At 29.4% G+C, this 7,398-nt stretch overlaps 1 protein-coding gene across 7 annotated transcripts in view; it reads left to right on the top strand.

Annotated features, from left to right (window-relative positions):
• LOC108688917 (alpha-1,6-mannosyl-glycoprotein 2-beta-N-acetylglucosaminyltransferase) overlaps positions 1-7,398 on the top strand; it is a 22,020-nt gene that overhangs the window by 5,477 nt on the left and 9,145 nt on the right. For 4 of the 7 annotated variants that reach the window (XM_018195461.1, XM_018195467.1, XM_018195465.1 and 1 more), the window contains exon 2: positions 5,159-5,220. The gene's annotated coding sequence lies outside the window, so the exon portion shown is untranslated. Of the gene's footprint in view, positions 1-3,034; positions 3,292-5,158; positions 5,221-7,398 lie in introns of those variants that run through there. The other 3 variants (XM_018195462.1, XM_018195464.1, XM_018195463.1) reach the window with 3 other exon arrangements.

Consider the following 7,398-nt stretch of genomic DNA (forward strand, 5'->3'; position numbering starts at 1 on the left):
ATTATAACAGTTTTTTTTTCATCTTTATATGCAGTAATTTTACACAATATTAAGTTTGTAATATCACCTATATAGTTGTTATCATTAAATTCTATATCATTAAGGTCAGTACTTTTCAATTGCGATTATTTCGATTTACTACAGTCGATTACTTCGACTACTTGTTTGAGAGAATTACTTAATACTTCTTTGGAATGTTTTATGAAATTCTGACTTAACTTCAAGATATCTAACAAGATATCTTTTAGATTTTTATTTATAGATTCTTCTTTGTTGAGGAACTAATTATAATTGATATTATATTAACTTAGGAACATTTTATTGTTAACAATGATCATTTCTATGAAAAGAATATGTCCTGAAGATATTTAACTTCAATCTTTGAGTACTATAATTTTTAAGACTACGTAAACTAAATATTTTCAGCCAAACTTATTCAGAAATGTGTAGGACCAATAAAACATTATAACTTTATAAATAATTGTTATATAACTGTTATGTAATGTCACATATGATGAGAAAATTAAATTTTGATTGTTATCCGACAATCCAATGTGAATCACGATAAATGAACCGTGTCGCAAAGAAATAAATGTCAAGAATGCCATTAAGCCCAGACTTTTGGTTAGCGTGACGGATGGGCGTAACGTGTGATAATGATTTTTATATACAGATATATACCCTCCCTCTAGGCAAGGATAAATAATCCGCGAGAGAAAAGAGCGATGATCGTCGGGTGAGATATCGCTCAACTCTGCAATTCTTTCGTTTCGAAGAGGTGAGGAAAATCTCAAGGTGTAATCCGCAGTTGAGAAATGCATTAGATAGAACATAGTGTTTTCGTTGAAAGCAGATATTATGTATTTTCGATGTGAATATCGTGAGAGTGCAATCTGGTTTACCTGGTATACCTACATATGCGCGCGCATACGCAGCACGATACATCGGCAGCATCTTGTACCGAAACGTGTAACGATTTTTCACAATGTTACGTCTCCGATGCAGTAAACGTTGGTAAAATGCTCGACGACGAGTCTAATGCACGTACAAGTGTCAGCATTGTTGGACATTCGTATCCTTGTCCGCATTTTTTTAAGGATGCGAACGATTTCTTTAGACATCGGGAGAAGAAAAGAGATAATTCCGCCGTGTGAATAATTTCATCATCTATGAGATAGAATTGATGGTATTGAGATGTTTAAAAAAAGCTGTTTAAAAAAAAGAATTTTTTTTTAATATTACACTGAGAGAAAATGTATTTTAATAAATTATTATTTGAATAGTGCTCATGAATATTACAAAATATATAACATTTATTACATTTATTCATTATATATAAATTATATAAATGAATAAATGTTACAATATACGTATATATTAACAAAAAATAAATATTTGCTAAGTAAAAATAATATAATTAAATCAAATTAATGATTCTTGTATCAAATAAATTAATAGGTTTACATTTTTTTGCATATTCAACTAGCATTACTTAAATAATTATTTATTAAAATTAATATATTTTTTGTTTTCAATAAATGTTTTACTCGGCAATGTTTATCAATCTTTTTTTAGCACACAAGAAGTGGAGTAAGTTTTAACTAATTTTGCATGCAATATGTCTCGTTAAAATTTATTTTACTCTTATTATAGCAGTAATTTTGCTAAGTGTTTACGATAATTTTACTAAGAATATATAAACAACGTATCGTATATGTCTGATCATTGTCGAATGCGATAACGCGTTATCGCATTCGACAATGATCAGACATTCGAGTTTGCCTGAAATCTCATGCAGATATGAAGACGTTTCAATAACGTGAATGTACAGATCTCAGTAGCATTGCGTTTGAGTAACTCGAGTGAATCACTCACTATATAAACATCTATATAAACGTTGGCTAAATCTGATACATGATGTTACGCAAGTTCTCTTGGAGTTTCATGATTGCGAGTGGGATTAGCGAAAAGTGAGGTTTTTTAATGGAAGTCGCGAAAGGTGAAAGTTAAAAATTTTTGATGAACCGCAAGAATTACCCGAAAAACTTTCAACATCTCCAAATCGTATAATGAAAAAATTGGCTGCCGCAGCAATTTACATGATAAAATCGTATAATGATAAAATATGGCATAGCGTTTTTATTAATTAACTGCAGCAGCGAATTTTTGATTGCGTTAGCCTATCCGCAATGTCAATATACAATACTTACAATTTCGATAGACTAACGCGGCTGCAGCCAATTAAAAATGCCATTTAAATTGCTGCAACCAATAGCAACCAATCATTTCTTCAGTCTAGAGTTATCAAGTTTTCGATGCGATTTAATGTCAAGCGAGAAAATAATTGTGGCAATTATGAGATACGTGTTTATGATTTTGCGGAACAATAAAGTAAATGATCTTGTTTCACATATTTAACAATATTCAATATAGTTCGGAATATTTTGCATAACTCATCTATTTACTCAGCCTAGTTTTTTCAATTCGTATACTGAAAAGAAAGTTGCTGATTTAAAAACTATTAGTTGATTCTAAACACTGCGGTCACGGGCTATCAAGCGAATATTTCTTAATTTAATTAATACAAATAACATGTTTTTTAAATTACAAGATTTTGTTGATATGACTCGCGTATATATATTTAACCTAAATATATAATTACTCGGACCAAGTAATCAAGTAAGTTACGAACTAAGTGCACTTAGTCAAGTTAACAACTTTTTTCTCAGTGTATAAATATCATGTTTCAAAGAACACTTTTAATAAATCGCATCATGTTCGCTGATCACTATGCATAATGCTCATCGAGGAAATGATTAAGGCGATTATAAGAATGCAGTCGGATTGTAAAAAAGAGAACGGTGCATACATTTACTGATATGCCAGTAAATCGATATTCAGGGACACCGCGGTAATATTACCGCATGGAGTATAACACACAAACACACACATACACACACACACACACACACACACACACACACATACACACACACACCACACGTACGCTTTGTGTAGAGGCACATTATATCGAACATCTACCTATTGCTTCCTACCTTATGTATACGAGAGCACACACGCCTCACACATGACGATCCGATGCATTATTCACTGACGACCAACAGTACCAACGCCATGCGCGATGCGATAACAACTATAGCATCTTCTCCGAGAAACACAGAAATAGACGGTGCACCCGTTCGTCAAAAGCGCTCGAGCGAGGCATGCACCTACGAATGAAAGAACCCAAATTTCCGGTCGCCACGGCGCCGTCTCGATCAGCACGCAATGGTACGTTTATCGTCTTGTTACTATGTATATCGTGCGCTCGTAATTAAACCGCGTTTAGCAGAAAGCGACGGAAAACGATCTGAGAGAGAATCGCTCTTTGCATTTTCTCCTTCCTTTGTATATTTATTTAGAACATTCCCGTCTTTAATCTGTGGATTGTCTGCCAAATTTGGATGAATTTTTCTTTTAAACGAAAATTGTATTATATTCTTTATACAATTTTTTGTTTTTCTATTTGTTTTTCTGCTGAATATGTTTGAATGTATTATATTATTAATAGTAAGATAAGTATCTATTTTAGTTAAAACAAAGTTATCTGAATAAAGTCACGGTCTGGGTCAAGTTACTATAAGGAGATGCAAAACAAGGTTGAACCAATCTACTTTCCATTTCAATTGATTCGCATTCAAAGATTTTAGTAAACACAATTTTTTGCTTAATATCGCAGTTCTGTGATGCACAGAACTTATTTTCATCTCATATTAATTAATTATTTGGAAAGTTTATATATATAAGCATAAATATATATTAGAAACTTAATGTTTTTCTTATTTTTTACAAACATGTTTGTAGAAATGTTGTCTAAAAGAAAATAAATAAGAGAACATTTCAGCAAGATTACCTTGTATTAATACATGATAAAATAAGTGAAAGGTAATCAAAGCTAAACATTATTTTTAAAAATGAATCATAGATTGTATAAAATAGAAAAATATTTTATAAATTTTCTTTTTCTAGAAGAATATAAAAAAATTAAATTTTAATAAAATTCTAATAAAATTACATTATAACGTGTGAAAAAATATCTCACAGGAAGCAATTTTATTATATATCTATAAAAATAACAGATATTTAAAAGAGATTTCAGTTATGATTATAATACACGTAATGAATTATAAGAGATATATTTTACAGACAGAGATAATAAAAAAGTTTCATTAAAATATTTTATTTTACTCGATGTGTCGAGAGATAAACGAAAAATAATTAATATAATTAATTATATCACTTAAAAAAATTGGAGCATGTATAATATACGCGATAAAACGATTTCGGAACCATTCGTATATTTTATTTTCTCTTTTCCATGATAATAGTTAATGAACAGTTGGCGAAATTAATACAAGATATTATGGATATTAAAGGATATTAAAAATATTTCGATACGAATTTTTTTTCCGATGAGTTATTTTGAGGGTCGTGTATGCAATATGACATAATCAGGTTCATTCATAAGCCGTATTAATGCGTATTACTGGACTGATACAGTCACGTTTATAAAGGCTGCTATCTAAAGGCTCATTTAAGCGGAACATTATATCGGATCGATATCATAAAACCAGCTCGTATACAGTTCATAACGTAGTTTTAATTTCACATCCGTTTGTATTGTATTATATATATAACTCTATACTATTTTCCACTTAAGTATAATGCATGACATTGATATGTCTTTTTAGAACGCTTCTATAAATACTATGCGATATTTCAATATCGCCATAATAAGATCAATATAATTTAATTTTCTTATTAGCTTTTATTTTTATGCGGTATTCTTATTGTTTATTTATTTTTTAGATAAATTGATTGATATGGATATAAATGCAAGAAGATGAGCAGCTCAATTCAATTCCGTTCTTCTTTCTTATCTTTTTGCCTTATTTTACTAAGATAAATGTATTTGTAATTTAATTATAAATTAAGAGTGTCAATTAACAAATGAGTATGTTAGAAATCTTTTTGTTTTTTTTTTATTTTACAAAATATATAATTCTTAAATATTTAATTGTTAGAATCCGATTATGTAATTTGTATCTTTAACTTGAATACACGCGTTATATTTATCATGTGTTTGTATATGTTCTAGCATTATGTTCCAGATTTCGTGAAAATGAAGGGTCGGACGATGCTTCATTCTTCTTCATCAAGGTAATAATAATTGATAATATTATTTACAAGTCTGTCGAATAAAACAATTATGTTATTTTATTATCTTTATCTTTTAATAATATTATATGATAGTAGCAGACACATATCGTAACATTAGACGATTCAATAAACGATTACGATATACGATAATTCTTGTTAGTCGATTTCTATTTTATTTGTCTTATTCAATATGAATTTTATTGCCTTCTCTTATTTTCTCATTTAATCTTTTGTTGTGCAAATTTTTCCAATGAACGTATTTTGCTGAATTTTATATGGAAATTTTTGGGGGGTCGCGCGTGGATTATAAATCTTAAGTCAAAATTTAAGAAATTAAAATGACGGATTCAATATGGCAGCTAAATTGAAAAAATTAATTATGGCTTATTTATGTGTAAAATTTTTTTATACGTAAGAATTATATTAATTAAAAAATTAAGAATGCAAAAAATAAAAAATATTAAGAGAATTTATATTTCATTAATATCAAAAATTAACATGCTTTAATATTTTAAATTATTTTAATCGCCATTTTGGATCTGTCATTTAAAATTTACCAATTATGAATGCAAATTTGAACTTAGTTACTTCGAAAACATTAAGAGATTTCGAAGATATGTATATTATTATTCTAGCATGAATTTTTGTTATTAAAAAAGTGCTAATTTTTACTGATCTCTTCTTTCTAATTTATATTTAAAATATAAATATAATAATGTATTTTTGTTTACAATCTTAGGAACATAACAGTACCAAAAATGTAACCTAAATTAATTATCAAATATGTACAAAAAGTATACAAAAATTACGAGAAAGACTTTGTACTTTCTACACATATTATGCAACAAAAAGTTGATGAATGTTTGAAAAGGAAATAAATGAAAAATTTTTGAAAGAATTTGAAAAGTACAACTAGAAAAGTGCAAGTTATAAATTCAATAAAACCAATAATATATGACTTACGAAACGCCAATATTGCATAATATTGAAATTACCAATGATTATCAACCTTTTAAATCTAACAAAAATGACGCATTTAACGCGTGAATATGCATTTGTAAAAAATATTTATTTTTCCAAAAAAGTTACGATAATATGACATTGGAATATCTCGTATATTGCATAAATTAATATAGTTCAATCGACGTAGTATATCGATTTCAGCAGAAATCTTGAAACTGAACTTTCCAAATCGCTTATCATTCGAAATGTCAAACGATAGTGGAATCGCGATGGACTGTTCAAGCAGAACGAGCAGGTCGCGAGATTTCGGAGTGAGTTGAACGAGTGCCAGAAAAACGAGGTGAATCGAAGATAACTACGAGCAGTATTCGACGACCGCATGTGCGAGCGACAGAAGCGGTGTCTTGCACATAGCCCACGTCTTTTTTATTGTCACCGCGATAAATATAACGACTAAATTAGAGAGAGAGAGAGAGAGAGAGAGAGAGAGAGAGAGAGAGAGAGAGCACGGAATTTCACGAAAGCTGGAAGTTATTCGTCCAGAGCGCACCACATCGTGCCAGTTCTCTTCCCACGAGATTTCAAATCTCTCTTTCTCTCACTTCTTTCTTCTTTCTCTTTTTATCGATCGCGTCGCTTGTCGAACGTTCATCTTCACATATGTATGTAAACGAATGCACCTTTAATTTTATCTGTGACGCGGTATTTACAGCTGAAATTCACAGAATAAAAAATTCGCTCTTCAGATATTGAAAAGTGATTGAGAGGAGATGTGATTGCGAAGAAATAAATAGCGAATTATCAGATCCAATTAAATATAGAAGTATTATTCGAGACGTTCTAATTTATAGTAGTCTCTTCAGTTTCATTCTTTTGCATTTTACCTTAAATTTTCATCTCGCATCATTATTTTCTTCATGATATAATTCATTAATTATAGAATTTAATTAATTAATGAATTTATCATGTATCATTTAATTAAGTTAGTCGTTCGATAAAAAAATGCATTAGTGTGTATTAATACAATTATTATTTTTCTTTATTTTACGGAACTTATTTTGAAGCATCCGGAAAATTTATGTCTTATATTTTTTGAAAAAATGCAAGAGATACTTTTGATATAGATATGTTTAATCCATACACAATTATACTTTTGTTGAAAAGTCTAAAGAAAAAAATTTCTCATATGATGCAAAATAATAAGTGTGTAAGTGT

The sequence above is a fragment of the Atta colombica genome, unplaced genomic scaffold, assembly GCF_001594045.1.
Source record: "Atta colombica isolate Treedump-2 unplaced genomic scaffold, Acol1.0 scaffold248, whole genome shotgun sequence".
Taxonomy (NCBI): Eukaryota; Metazoa; Arthropoda; class Insecta; order Hymenoptera; family Formicidae; genus Atta; species Atta colombica.